Genomic DNA, 14606 nt, shown 5'->3' with positions numbered 1-14606 from the left:
AAGCCATTAAGGATTGGAAAATACCCACATCCATTAAGAATCTACGAGGATTTCTCGGGTTGATGTGGTATTGTCCCAAGTTTGTTGGGTTATGACTTTGAAATCATCTACAAAGAAAGGAAGCAAAATGTTGTTGCAGTTGCACTCTGAATAAAGGATGAAGATGTGGAATCATTTCTTTGTTCCATTTCTATTATCCAACCAGATTGGATAAACGAAGCAAGGGATGAATGGAAGAATGATGAAAAAGTGTGGGAACTCATTCAAAAGTTGCAGCAAGATCCCAATATATCTAATACATTTAGCTGGAAAAATGATTCTTTATGGAACAAAGATCGCTTATACCTCTGTAAGAATTCCCAACTCAAACAAAATATTCTTCTGGAATTGCACTCCTATCTCTTAGAAGGGAATTCAATATTTTTAAAAACTTACCACAGGGTTAAGAAGGAATTTTTTTGGGATGGCCTTAAATATGATATTCAAAAGTTTGTGGTGGAATGTTTAGTTTGCCAACAAAATAAAGTTGAGACAATTAATACCCCAAGTCTATTACGACCTTTATCCATTCGAAGTCAACGTTGGGAGGAGGTTTCAATAGATTTTATCACAGGTTTACCCATGTCCGAAGGAAAGAGTGACATCGTGGTGGTAGTTGATAGACTTACCAAGTATGCACACTTTTATGCTTTTAAAGCCAATACAGTTGCTACTGTATTTATAGAAACAATTCAAAAGCTACATGGAAACCCAAAGACTATTGTAAGTGACAAAGATCCTATTTTCACTGGAAATTTTTGGACATAATTATTTTATTGTCTCGGTAATCAGTTGCTCATCTTATCATCCTCAATCTGATGGGAAAACTGAGATCGTGAGAAAATTCTTGGAAGGATATATTCGTTGCTTTGTATATGATAAACATACACAATGGGTCAAATGGTTGCCTTTGGTTGAATGGTGGCATAACAGTTCCTTCCATACCGCAGCAAAATTGGCCCCATTTATGGCACTTTATGGATACCATCCACCACCCATCACATCATATTTAAGAGAAAATTTTAAAGTTCAAGCAATGGAAGATCACGTCGAGCATCAACAAAAAGTTCTCCAACTCTTAAAGGATAACCTAACTTTGATGCAGAATAGAATGAAACAACAGGTAGATCAACATCGCAACAAAAGAAGTGTGGATGTAGGTGACTAGGTATTTCTATGACTACAACCATACAAAAAATGTCCCTCAAGCAAGTTAAAAAGGATAATAAATTATCACCAAAGTATTATGGTTCGTACAAGGTGTTGCAATAGATTGGTACTATGGCATACAAATTGGAACTTTCTGCATCTTCCGAGGTGCACCCAGTTTTCCATGTTTCATGATTAAATAAGGTTATAGGTGACAAGCTCCTAGTTCAAACAATATTGCCAGAACTTGATGAGGAAGGAAAAATCATATTGGAACATGAAGCAGACACTGGAACAAGAACTTGACAACTATGAAATCAGTCAATTTTAGAGTATCTCATCAAGTGGAAGAACTTACCCGCTAAACATTCCACATGGGAGGATGAGAATTTTATACAGAAACATCCATAACTACTCAAGTGTCGAGGACAACACTTTTTCGAAGGAGAGGGGAATGTTATGTCCCTATAATACTAGTGTATTCCCTTATTATTATTGTCATTGTAGCCCCTTATTGTTATTTTTGTGCCCATGTTGTCCCCATATTGTGATTATTGTGCCCTGTAGAAGCCCACTATTGTTATTGGTGTGCCCTTACATTATTATTGTTATTTCGGCTTTGAGTATATTGTGACCCCTTAAACTCCTATATATAGAAAGGAGACCTTGTCATTTATCTCATCCAAGAATTGTTCATTTGTGTAATGTAAAGGAGGTTTCCCCCTCGAAGAGATTGATTTTGAAGTCATTGATCTATGTTTTCTTCTATTTTGTGATCTGGTTCAAGGGCAAGAAGGTGAGGTGTTTAGACTAAAGAAAACTCTATGGTTTGAAGCAAACATCATGCATATGGTATAGCATGATAGATTCATATTTGTAGAACAAAGGCTTTAACAAATATGATAGTGAGCCAACATTATACATCAAAAAAGGAGATGGTAAGCTCTTAATTTTTGTTTTATATGTAGATGATCTAATTTTCACATGGTGTGATGATATCCTCATTGTTGATTTAAAAGAAGTGATGAAAAGTGAGTTTAAAATGACAGATTTGGGATTATTAAAATATTTTCTAGGCATAAAAGTGAAGCAAAGGAAGATAAAATTTTTATTTCTCAATCAAAGTATGCATCAGACATCTTGAATAGGTTTAAAATGCAGAATAGTGAGCCTGCATCAACTCCAACAGTCGTGGGTTTGAAGTTGAGTAAGGAAGATTGTAGCAACAATGTAAATCCAACACTATACAAAAGCATTTTTGGGACAACTGGGCCTGATTTAATGTATGCATTGAGTTTGGTTTCACAGTTCATGGAGACATAAAAAGAGACACATTGGTAAGCGACTAAAAGAATTTTAAAGTATGTTAATTGAACTAAAGGATATGGCATTTTGTATACTACAACAAATGATTTTAGGCTGGTTGCATATACTGCAGTGATTGGGAAAGAAGTGTAGATGATAGAAAGAGCACTTTAGGAGATGTATTTCATATGGGTTTGGGAGCGATTTCATGGGCTTCCAAGAAACAACCAATAGTTTCACTATCGATAGTTGAACCTAAATATATCACAACCAAAGGGGCAACATCTCAAGTAATTTTGATGAGAAGAATGTTAAAATATATATGGCATGAACAAAAAGGAACAACAACAATTTGTTGTGACAACAATTCAACAATTGCATTGTCCAAGAATTTAGCATTTTACAAAATAAGTAAGAACATTTAGACAAAGTACCTTTTTATTAGGGAGTCAATCTCAATGGAGAAATTGTTTTGTAGCATTGCAGGGCACAAGATAAGTTTGCAACATCTTCACTAAACCATTGGCAAAATAGATTTTTGTCTGCCTAAGAGACAACTTGGACATTGTGAATATCATTAATTGTGATTAAGAGGGAGTGTTGCAAATTAATCCCAAATACCAAAACTAAATACATTAACAGTGCACCATCCGCAAAGTACAAGACAAATCATGTTTCAAATTTTCCACAGGTTCAAAGAATGTGTAAATAAATAGATCTTTGTCCAATGTACCAAGTTTCTTGCAACATAGCCCTAACAAAAAGCCTACACCCATCAATCAAGATCACTAAAATATCTTTCGCAGTTGATACATTAATTAAATGCCAGTTTTTACTGCTCAATAGGAATTTGTATTGGACACTAAATGTATTGGGAATTTAATTATGTGTATATGCCCCATGTCTTTGGTTTAATGTTTTGTCCTATCTTAAGATTAATGCGTCATTGTATGTTTTAAGTTATTTTCTTGACATATAGTTTTAGTTTGTAGCCTGAAAGTTTGAATATCTAGAGCGAAAATAGGTGGGCACTTAATGTGTAAACAAAATGTTTGTAAACCTTTGTAAATCTGGTGATTACAATGTGAGAAATGAGTTGCAGTCTTCATATTTCATGAATGTGTTTTCTTCTTATGTCATTATAATCCAAAGACATAATTTCTTGCGTGTTCATTCTAGAAAGTCAATTTTTATTTTTGTTGCGCAATACTTTGTTTTTTTCTCAGGTGGCATGCCCCTTGCACCCCATACGAGAAACAAGTGTTGGAAATTGTAATTACTCTTGCATGCAAGAGTTGGCTAAATTTGGAGAGTCAGTTAACTCAGTCAAATCAAGTGAATTCGAGTTAAGTTATATTTGGGGAAAAGTCAAATTTAGAGTGTGTGTGCATGTGATGTTATTTTGGGCGAATTACTAGACAAAAAAGTTTAAATAACCCTTACCGAGTTTATTGTAATCACTAAATTTGGTGGATCATCTTCCTTTCCAAAAAAATTGGTATCAGAGCTGAAATCAAAGCTAAAAGATCTAGAGAATCTGCAACTGCAACTTGCATAACAATACCGTGTGAGTGATAAGTCAAGTCTAGAGCCATAATCTTTAAGTTACAGTGAAAATCGAAATTTTGGTCGTCGTGTCACATAGCAATGTCTTTTCCGTCGCACCAATTTGGTCGATGTATTATTGAGCACACTCGTTGCCACCGCTTTGACTCGAATCAACCAAAAAAAAATCGCGACTACATGGAATGAGCACATAGACACCAATCACTGTGATAGTAAGAAGGTGTCATAGCCACCATTGGAGTCATGATCTACAAGACGTTTACACCGCAGAAGGGAAGTGCACGATACAAAGTTGTGTGGGCAAGCTTACAACCATAGACGTACATGCAGTGGAAGGTTTGAAGTTAAAAGGGTGAAATTGGTCCAAGCCTAGACCGTGGGAAAATTAAATTCCTTAAACCTCTTTTTGGAGAACATGAATAAATTTTTCATTGGTGAGCACATTTAAAGAGGTTTATGTGTTCAAAAGGTTCTTTATTAAAGGAGATATTAAAAGGGATTTAATAAAAGGTTCATAAAATATTATGTAGGGATTATTGAAAGAATTTTTGGATATAAAGGTTTCTTTTATGAGAGGAGTTTTTTTTTATAAGGAGCTTTTTTCTTTTAAATGAATATAAAGGTTCTATTATTTAAAGGAGAAAAGGTTTGAAAAGAAATTGTTTTTTCAAAAAAAAAAGTATTGTATTGACAAGAAATTTTAGTGCTTTGCAAAGTTCGTTATCTTACAAAAATATTTTGGTGTGTTGTCAAGCATGACAATGTTTTTTGGGTGAAGATTGTGGCTTATGGGGGTGCATATTGAAAATCATATTTTTTTCAGGGGCGATATGGAAAATAGCCTTATGAATTCAGGAAAGAAGCTATAAGATAGATGAAAGACAAAAGTGATGGGTCGCAAAGCACGACTGAAGACGATTAAGAAAAGCACTAAAAAAAAAGAGGCAAAGATTGTTGTCGTGTTTAGAGAGGTTTAGGCTGCAGCCGAGGAACTGGGAATTCTAGAAGAAGACGAAGAATAAATCAAGGTTGATTGGTGTAGCTTTGATCTTCTACCACCTTCTATGTTTATTGGTAAATATTTTGATCATTGGGTTATCAAAATGCTAGTTTTTCTTTGAGCTAAAGAGTTATTTGAGTACGAGTCTAATAACTCATACAATGAAGTATGTGATGCTTTAGCATTGGATTTTATAATACAGGGATTGGATGAGAAGTTTTTGTGCAAAGTGTAAAAATCTACAATTTCCAAGGAAGCATGGAAAATCTTGGAAAAATAATTTGGTGCAAGGGGGAGTGACATGCAAGAGTAAAATGTGTCACAACTTGTTAAGTCCATTACAAATCTGATAGTATATGAGGAAGACTCTGAGACCTTAGAGCTTGGATAATCCCACTCAAAAGTGGATGATGGGAATCAAGACCATAAAATTAAGACCCATTATGCAAACATACATATGGATGAAGAAGATGTAGCAAAGATTGCAGAGAGAGAAGTTAAAGCCTCTATGTGTGAAACAGATAAATAACATATAAATACTCAAGGACTCCACTATAATGTGGATGGTGTAGATGATGGTGAATCCCACTATGATGAAAAACATGTGGATGATGACTAAAAAGTGAGATGTGAATTGGTGAATCCAACCACAACTTATGAGTTTGGAATTGTCAATGAGAACATGCATGCTTGGATAACCCACCATAGGGTGGATGAACATTATGGTAATGAAATTTTTGAAATATGGATTGATCATGGAAATAGGGTAAGAACCATGTTTGATGAAGAATTGAAGGTTGAAGTTGCCACTGTAGTAACAAGTTATAAAACAGATGGAACTGATCATGAAGCAGTGTGTGACCAAGCATCAGTTGATACGGCTCACATTCTTGACAGTTCAACCTCAACCCTATTTATTAACACATTTCTCTCTCTCCTTTTTAAATCAAGTCCTGATGATGAGTCTTGGTCTAGACTAGAAACGTCGACAAAGAAAAATGAAAATTGTGGATTATCCGAGTTCAGATTCCAAAAAACCGAACCACAGAAATCTGCAATCCATTATAGATAAAGTTATCAATAGAGCAGCAAATGGTTTGGTGGATACAACAATTGGAATTGTTGATGTTAAATTTTGATGAAGAACCATTAATTGGTGATGAGTGGTTGCACATGATGCAACATAAAGAACATATTGATATGTTGCTATTTGGTGAAAAAAACCCACTTGTGTCTAGAAACCAAGCACAAGGAAACTTATTTGCAGTAGCAGAGTTTGGTAAAAGGGTAGAAAATAAAAATTATGATGCAATGATAAAACAAAAGAAGGCAGAAAAGGAGGAGGAAGCTCTTAGTGAAGAGCATAATGAAGATGTTTTTAACATTGATTTTGAGTAAGCACGTAAACAGGATAAAAATTTAGGTAAGAGAGAATCTAAAGAACGGAACGGAGGAAAGGACATGGATGTTTTTGAAGACAAAGATCAAAACATTGAAACCATTTTTCAACAATGGAGTCAAGAAAGGATAAGATTTTTCTATCAAGAAGTATGGCAGAATGATCCGAATTGGATCCATAGAAAGACTGTCACGAACCATGACTGAATCAAGTCGAACAAATCTCAAAAGAAATCCAAAACAGTATCAAAAACACCCTGAACCAGTGGCCATGGCAGTCGACATGGAACAATGAGGGTCTCGGTCAAAGCATGCTGACCAAGGCCCATGGAGACCTTGCAGGAAGCCAAAGTAGCCCCTGGGAGCCTCAGAAGGGGAAAAGGATGAGGTTTTTGATGCGCAATTAGCGCTTAGCTAGGCGAATAGGGCCCTGAAGGAGGAAGCCTGAGCACTCGATCACATCGGGAGCCAGGAAACTGCGGGCGGAAAAACTGAAAGGAACTAATGTACGAAGGCGGGACCCACGTATTGGAAAACCGGCGATATTGATCGAGGCACCCTTGAACAGTAAGAGGTTTTGGATAGGGGCGGAGCGATCTCACACACTGATCGACACATGGCAGGAAAAGGTGAGATAAAACCGCTGTTGATCAGGTGCTATTGGTCAGGAAAGTCAACTGCGCGAAACATGCATATGACGTCAGATCTGGAGGGCCCAGATCGGACGACTGAGATTGCACCCGATGGAAAGAAGTGGAATCGATAGGGGATTAAGTCGCATTTTAAAGGGATTTGGAATTTGTTTGACTGCCACGATGGAGGAAGAACACATCCATGGCATAACTGAAGAAACAAACGGATGAAGCATGCTGGCACCATTTAGAGGAGGACAAGTGGCCACTCCCTCAGCGTTCACGATGACACCGAACATAGGGAACTCCAAGTGCCTCTGCAGAAGGTGAATCGGCACAGGCAGAAGAGGAACCGAACAGGCGTAGGGATCGAATGGCTAAAGCCATGAACAGAGACAGTCGAATCAGTTAGAGTCAGAATTGGAGTCCAAGCGACCAAGAGAGATAGTGAACAGTGAACCCTGAGAGGAGGACTGAACACAGGGAACAGTAAAGCTAAGCAGAAGAGATAGAGGATCGAACTAACCATGGGCAGCATCGAGAACTAGTGAGCTTGAATATTCAAGCCTTGCCATAAAGGAATCTGTCTGGATTGAGCATTACATTTGGCTCTTTCCACTGTAGACCAAGAGGTCACAGAGCTGGTAGGAAGAAGAAGAGTCTGTGTACTCCAAGTGGCTTGGGGAATCCAAGAACCACCCTGCCAAGCAAAATCTGCTAGAGGAGAACTCACATTGAGTCCCTTTATTGTAATTTCTCTGCTAAAAGACACAATAAAACAAGGCCGCCACTGAAGCTAGACCGAGACATAGCCCTGGAGAATAGGGTGAACTCCTTATTAAAACTGTTTATGTCTTTGTGTTTCTTACTGTATTTCTCTACTATCTTTCCAATTTATTATCTATGTATTGGAAATCTGATCGATCCATTGTTTCTCTAACACAGAACACACACCAGCACATGAGTTTGTAATACCTTTAGTTTAATAAATCTTTAACTAATTTAACTCATAGGGTGAATATTAGATCAAGTGGTATTAGAGCTCAAGGCTGTCAGATTAGACAAGCTTGTGTTGGTATAGCTGTGAATTCTCACAAGATCAAAGCTCAAATTAGGAGAAGGAAAGTTAGTGGAAACTAATCCTTAAATTGGAAGAGTCTATCCTCGAAAGACCATGTCAGAAGAAGCTTATATGGGGCCAGACCCTCAATTAATAAAGAGTTTCCTAGCTATAAAGTCTATGGTTGAAGAAATGTACAGAGACTTTAGAAAGCAAAAGGTGGAAGATGCATTAGGCTCTAAGCAAGAGAAAGAAGAAGATGAGTCTCACTTCCATGACAACTCCAAAGGAAAGGGGAAAGAGGAACACTTTCTCACACCTCCTAATAGCCCTGTACATAATAAGAAAGCATCTTTGATTAAGTTAGATGTGAAATTTGATCTGCCCATATATGATGGAGAGCTAAATGCTGAAAAATTGGACAATTGGATTAGACAAATTGATGTGTATTGAAGGGTACAAAACATAAACTCAGAAAAGAGTAAGGTTCAGATGGCAAGCCTATGCCTAGGAGGCACTACCTTGGTTTAGTGGGAAGGTAGAACCCAAACTGACATGAAAAGACATGGCAAGACCATCTCTGTCTGGAGTGAATTTGTTGCTGCAATTAAAAAGCAGTGCTATCCATTGGCCTACATGCAGCGGGCCATGATGAGTTGGAAAACTCTTTGGTAGTTGAAGGGGCAAAGTGTACAGGGGTATACTGAAGAGTTCAGAAAGAGAGCATTGATGTTAGGTATCTCATTAGACTCACGAGAGGCTCTTTTGAAGTACATTGGTGGTCTACATAGCTACATGAGGAATACCATCCTCAAGTTTAATCCCAGTAGTATAGATGAGGTATTTGTACAAGCTACTCATCTAGAGGCTAGAGGAAAGAATGGCAATCCAGAAGTTGGGGGACCATCCCAACCCACTGTAAAAAAGAGCAAGGAGAAAAGAAAACAGAAGTGGAAAGCAAGGAAGGCTAACACTGCACACAAAGCCAAAGCTTCATGCACTCACTATAAAAAGGAGGGGCATGATGATGAGCATTGTTGGATTCTGCATCCAGAGCTAAGACCTAAGAAGTCCCAGGGAAAGAAGAAGAAGACAGCTGCAGCTATTCAGAGAGATTTGGGGTCAGACTTGGGAGATGAAACAACCATAGCAGCCACAGGTATAAAAGGTTTTCTGCTTAAGGGAATGCTGAAATCAAGAAGCATGTGCAGAAGTTTCTCGAGAAGGGCTTCATCAGGCCTAGAACATCACCATGTGGGTCACCAATCATTTTGGTGAGAAAGAAATATGGCTTGTGGAGAATGTGCATTAACTACCGAGTACTAAATAAGATAACAATAAAAAAAATTTATCCCCTTCCTCGCATAGATGATATTGTAGATCAATTAAAAGAAGCTGTTTATTTCACCAAGCTGGATTTGCACAGTGGATACCATCAGGTCAGAGTTGCAAAGAAAGATGCATGGAAGACTTCTTTCAAAACAAATTAGGGATTGTATGAATGGCCGGTTATGCCTTTTGGCTTAACTAATGCTCCTTCTACTTTCATGAGATTAATGAATGATGTACTCCGACCTTTTCTTGATGATTTTGTTATTGTGTATTTGGATGACATTTTTATTTTTAGTAAAATGTGGGTAGAAAATTTAAAGCATGTTAAGCAGACAATAGATTTTTTGAAAAGAGAGAAACTTAATGTTAAACTCTCAAAATGTGAATTTGGCAAAACATCTCTAAACTACTTGGGTCATATAGTAGGGGGAGGTGAATTGAAAATAGATCCCTCTAAAGTGGCAGTCATTTTGAACTGGCCTAAACCCATGTCCGCTACAGAAGTGAGAAGCTTCTTAGGGGCAGCGCAATATTGGAGGAAGTTCACCTCTAACTTCTCCTCGATTGTAGCTCCCTTACATGCTTTAACAGGATTGAATAAGGTGTTTCAGTGGGAAGGCAAAAATAAAAAAGCCTTCGACACCTTGAGAGAGAAAATTAGTACAACACCTGTAGTAGCACTGCCAGATTTACAAAGACCATTTGAGATCCAAACTAATGCCAATGACTATGCCATGGGAGTAGTTTTGACACAGCACGACAAACCCATATGTTATCATTCTGAGACTTTTAATCCTAGAGTAGTTAACTATCCTACATATGAAAAGAATTGTATGCATTAGTTCAGAGTGTGAAAAAGTGGAAACATTATTTAATGGGAAAAGAGACAGTAATACATACTGATCATTAGCAACTTCAATATCTACACTCCCAAACTAAGTTGAAACAATCAAGACATTATAGATGGATGGGTTTTCTACAACAGTTTCACTTAGTCATCAGATACAAAAAGGGCATACATAACAAGGTTGCAGACATGTTATCTAGACCCATTATAAATGCATTTACCATACTTAAGCATAATTTTGTGCTACATGAAAGCTACATAGAACAATATGCTCAGGATATGGATTTTAAAGATATATATGTAACTTTGAGTCAAGGCAAAAGAGTAGAAGAATTGGACTATCACATGAAGAACCGACTCTTATACCATTGTGGGAAACTCTGCATTCCACAAACTGAGAGAGTAAATATAATTAGGGAAGCACACACTTCTCTGATATCAGGTCACTTTGGGCTAAGTAAAATAGTTGCACAGCTGCAAAGATTCTGCTATTGGCCGAAAATGAATGAGACAGTTTCTAGATATGTAAGAGGGTGTGCCATGTGTGCTAAAAACAAGCCCAGCAATAGAAAACTAGGCTTGTACACTCTATTGCTAGTTCCTTCTCACCCTTGGGAAAGTGTTTCCATGGATTTTGTTGGAGGACTGCTTAAATCTCGGAAAGGTCATGATTATCTATATGTTGTTCTGGACAGGTTCAACAAAATGTGTATTTTGATACCTTGTAGTAAACAGATCACAACTGAATAGACTGCAAAATTGTTCTTTGAACATGTATGGGTTCATTTTGGATTACCCACTTCCAATGTATCTGATCGAGACACTCGATTTATGGGAAAGTTTTGGTCTTGTATGTGGGAACTGATGGACACCAAGTTAAAGAAAAGCACAGCTTTTCATCCACAAATAGATGGCCAGACAAAAGTAGTAAACAAGACTGTGAACCAGTTACTAAGAGGTTATTGCAGTAAACATCCTAAGCTTTGGGATGAACACTTGTGTTATGTGCAACATGCTTACAACAAGGCCAAACACTCTTCTACACAGAGATCTCCTTTTGAGACCTGCTTTGGTTTCACACCAAGGTCTCCTTTGCATTTTGTCTTTGGTAAAGATACCATGGTTGATGGACACAATGATGTGGACAAGGAAACTAGGTTCATTGAACAGATCCAGGAGATCCACTAGGCAGTACAGGAACAACTCGAAAAGAGCTAGGCCAAGTACAAGGCTAGGTATGATAAGCATTGGATGGAGCATAGTTTTCAAGTTGGAAACCAAGTCAGGTTGTATATCAGCAAAGATCAGATGAAAGGTGAAGGTAAAATGCTAAAGCCTATCAAGTATGGACCTTTTAGGATACTTGAGAAAATTGGTGAAAATTCTTTTCGCCTTGATCTACCAGCTTACATGCACATCTACTCAATCGTAAATGCCGATTGCTTGAGATTTTTTGAACCTTCAATGATTAAGGACCCTGAAGAGAAAAGTCAATTGCCTTATATTGATGACCTGCTACCTGAATACCTCAATGAGTTGCAGGAAGGCACAGTGCTGGACAGGAAGGTGAGGACAATGCGTAGGGGAGAAATTGAGTACCTTAGGATTGGGTTCAAAGGTTCAAAGCCGGGCAGCGCAAAGTGGATTGAGATTAGACAAGTGAAGAAACAGTATCCTCACTTAGTCGATGCTTGAAAACCAACTTTTGGTGGTCCAAAATATTTTCAGTAGGTAGACCGTAATCTGAATTGGATCCATAGAAAGACTGTCGAGAACCATGATAGAATCAAGTCGAACAAATCTCTAAAGAAATCCAAAACAGTATCAAAAACACCCTGAACCAGTGGCCATGGTAGTCGACGTGGAACGACAAAGAACTCGTGTTATAGACATATTTTGGTACTGCAAACCCAATCTCATATGTCCATTAACCAAGGGCTTCTAAGCCCCTAAAAGTGTTGTTTCATACCCTAAAGGAACAAGGTTAGCTGATTACATCATCTCCCAGAAGTTCTCCTTTAAAAACTACTCAGAACTGGTCAAAACTGGACCATCTCACCTGATCCATGGTCATGGTGCGATGCATCTCACCTATTACACATGGGGGGTACGATGCATACTAAAAATCCCTTCTGTAGGGTGCGATGGGCGAGAGTAGACGAATCGCAGAGGCAGTTTGCTAGGTGGAAACCTAGAGAATCTTCTAAAAACTACTCATTTGACACTTGCCTCCCTAAATCCACCCAGGGATGAGTAAGAGATCATGAAATCTCCAAGTGGAACAAAGAACTATCAGACAAATGAAACTAATCAAAATCCCAGAAGCTGACTCACCCACCTGCAAATATCTATATATGGATCCCTCATCCTAGAGATCCAACGACTGGAATTTTGTATTTTGTAAGGAAGTGTTGTTGGTTTCTCTGTGAAACATCATAGTGTTGGGTGATCTAGCTTTTCATGAGGTGAAGAGGGCTTTCATGCTGGGAAGGTGGCACTCGGTCAGACCAATGGGTTGCAATCCTCTCTTCTACTACTTCTATCGATAAAGCTATTTGAGTTTTCCTCCATATTCTTGTATATCTCTGAATCTTGTATTGATATATGCATTTGTATGGTTAATATACATTTGACCCTATATTGTTTATTGTTATAGATCTCTATGATTTGATGGTATTGTGCTGCTTTGACTCTACAGGTGTTCTTTGAAGCGGGACAAGTAAGGAAGGAGTGGCGTAGCTCTGTCAAAGGAGGGAGGAAACAAGCAAGGAGCCAAGTGAAAGACTGAGCTTGGTACTCTCTGCTTCTCTCTCATCTATCTCTCATAAAGGAAAACACAAGTAACTTTAGTTTGTTTGTTTCTAAGATAGCTACCCGTCTTAGTGGGAATAGAAACTCTTAATGGACACTAGTTTTCCCGATAACAAAATGACGTTTCCGGTGGGGAATGAATAGTTTGTTTGCTTATTCCTATTTGTTTGCTTTATAAACTACAGCCGGAGCATGAAGTTAAGCCAGCTAGCCTTCGAACTGCTTTTGCTATGCAACTGCAAAGTAGATCAACGTTGCTTCAGTCAATCTCTGGGTTAGTTTATGAAATGAACATCTGACTTGCAAACAACCTAAGTGCCCTAGTGGTAGCTCAAGTAACCTCATTAGATCAGCCCCTATACTTTGTGTTTACTGCCTATCATTAGCTCAGCCTAAATCCCTGATCTAAGCTACAAACTGTGAGCAAAAACCAAGCTCAGTCTCGTCCATGGACCATTGCACTATCTCTCATTAGTAGTCTAGATGCATCGCACCTCCTGTGTGTTGCAGGTGAGATGCATCCATGTTTCCCTGTGTTACAGGTGCGATGATTGAGTGAGACTGTTTCTGCGTTCAAATTTTGTTTTTTTCTTCATTGTCTTCAGCTTTATTTAGTAGTTTTTCTATCAATGATCAGTATATCACTCTTGAAACTCTCTTCCTTTTCATTATTCAGCCTCCATTGATAAAGAATTGTGAATTTTTTTTATGTATTTTTCGTCATTTACAGTTCTCCTTTGCAAACAGTAGCTTAATCGAACTGTCGTCTTTTGATTTGAAAGTGTCACAAGTGTTGTTTTTAGTCAAAGAAAAGAGTTTCGTAAAGTCTTCCTCTTTTAGATAGTTGATTACACTTTTTCCATTGTATTTGATTTGAATTAAATAGTATTTCAAGTGTCGAAAGCAATTTTAAATTCGAAATCGCAAAGTGTCATCTTAGTCTTCCTTTCATTTTCTGAATTCGAAATGGCAAAGTGTCGTCTTAGTCTTCCTTTCATTTTTTTAATTGAAAATCGCAAAGTGTCGTCTTAGTATTCCTTTTGCTTTTTGAAAAGAAAATTGTTAGTACTGTCACTTTGAAAGAAAAATAGTTCAAATCTGTACTTAGCATTCTTTTTTTCATCCACACATTAAGAAAGCAGAAAACAAATACATGCATGTGCATTTGCATTTAGACTGCATGCGGAAATTGATTTAGGACAGTGCATCTTAGTTTGTGCTCTCTACTCTATGTTGAAAGAATTTTACTTCTCTTTCCTTAGTAGCTAGGATTTTCATTGCAAAAGGAAACTAAACGACTATTTATCATATTAGATTGCATATTTAGGAATTGTATATCTACATCACGTGGTGAACCTTAAAAGATAAACTGTGAAATAAACCTCAATGAACATAAAAATGCTTTGGAACCTAATGCACAACATCTAGAAGTCTAGGCTAGAGTCGTATTCTAGTGTCGTAAAACCT

The sequence above is a fragment of the Pinus tabuliformis genome, chromosome 7 (assembly GCF_031772625.1).
Source record: "Pinus tabuliformis cultivar Carrire ecotype Pingquan chromosome 7, CPIR1, whole genome shotgun sequence".
Taxonomy (NCBI): Eukaryota; Viridiplantae; Streptophyta; class Pinopsida; order Pinales; family Pinaceae; genus Pinus; species Pinus tabuliformis.
The sequence above is the reverse complement of the archived record's forward strand: the minus strand, read 5'-3'. Positions refer to the sequence as shown.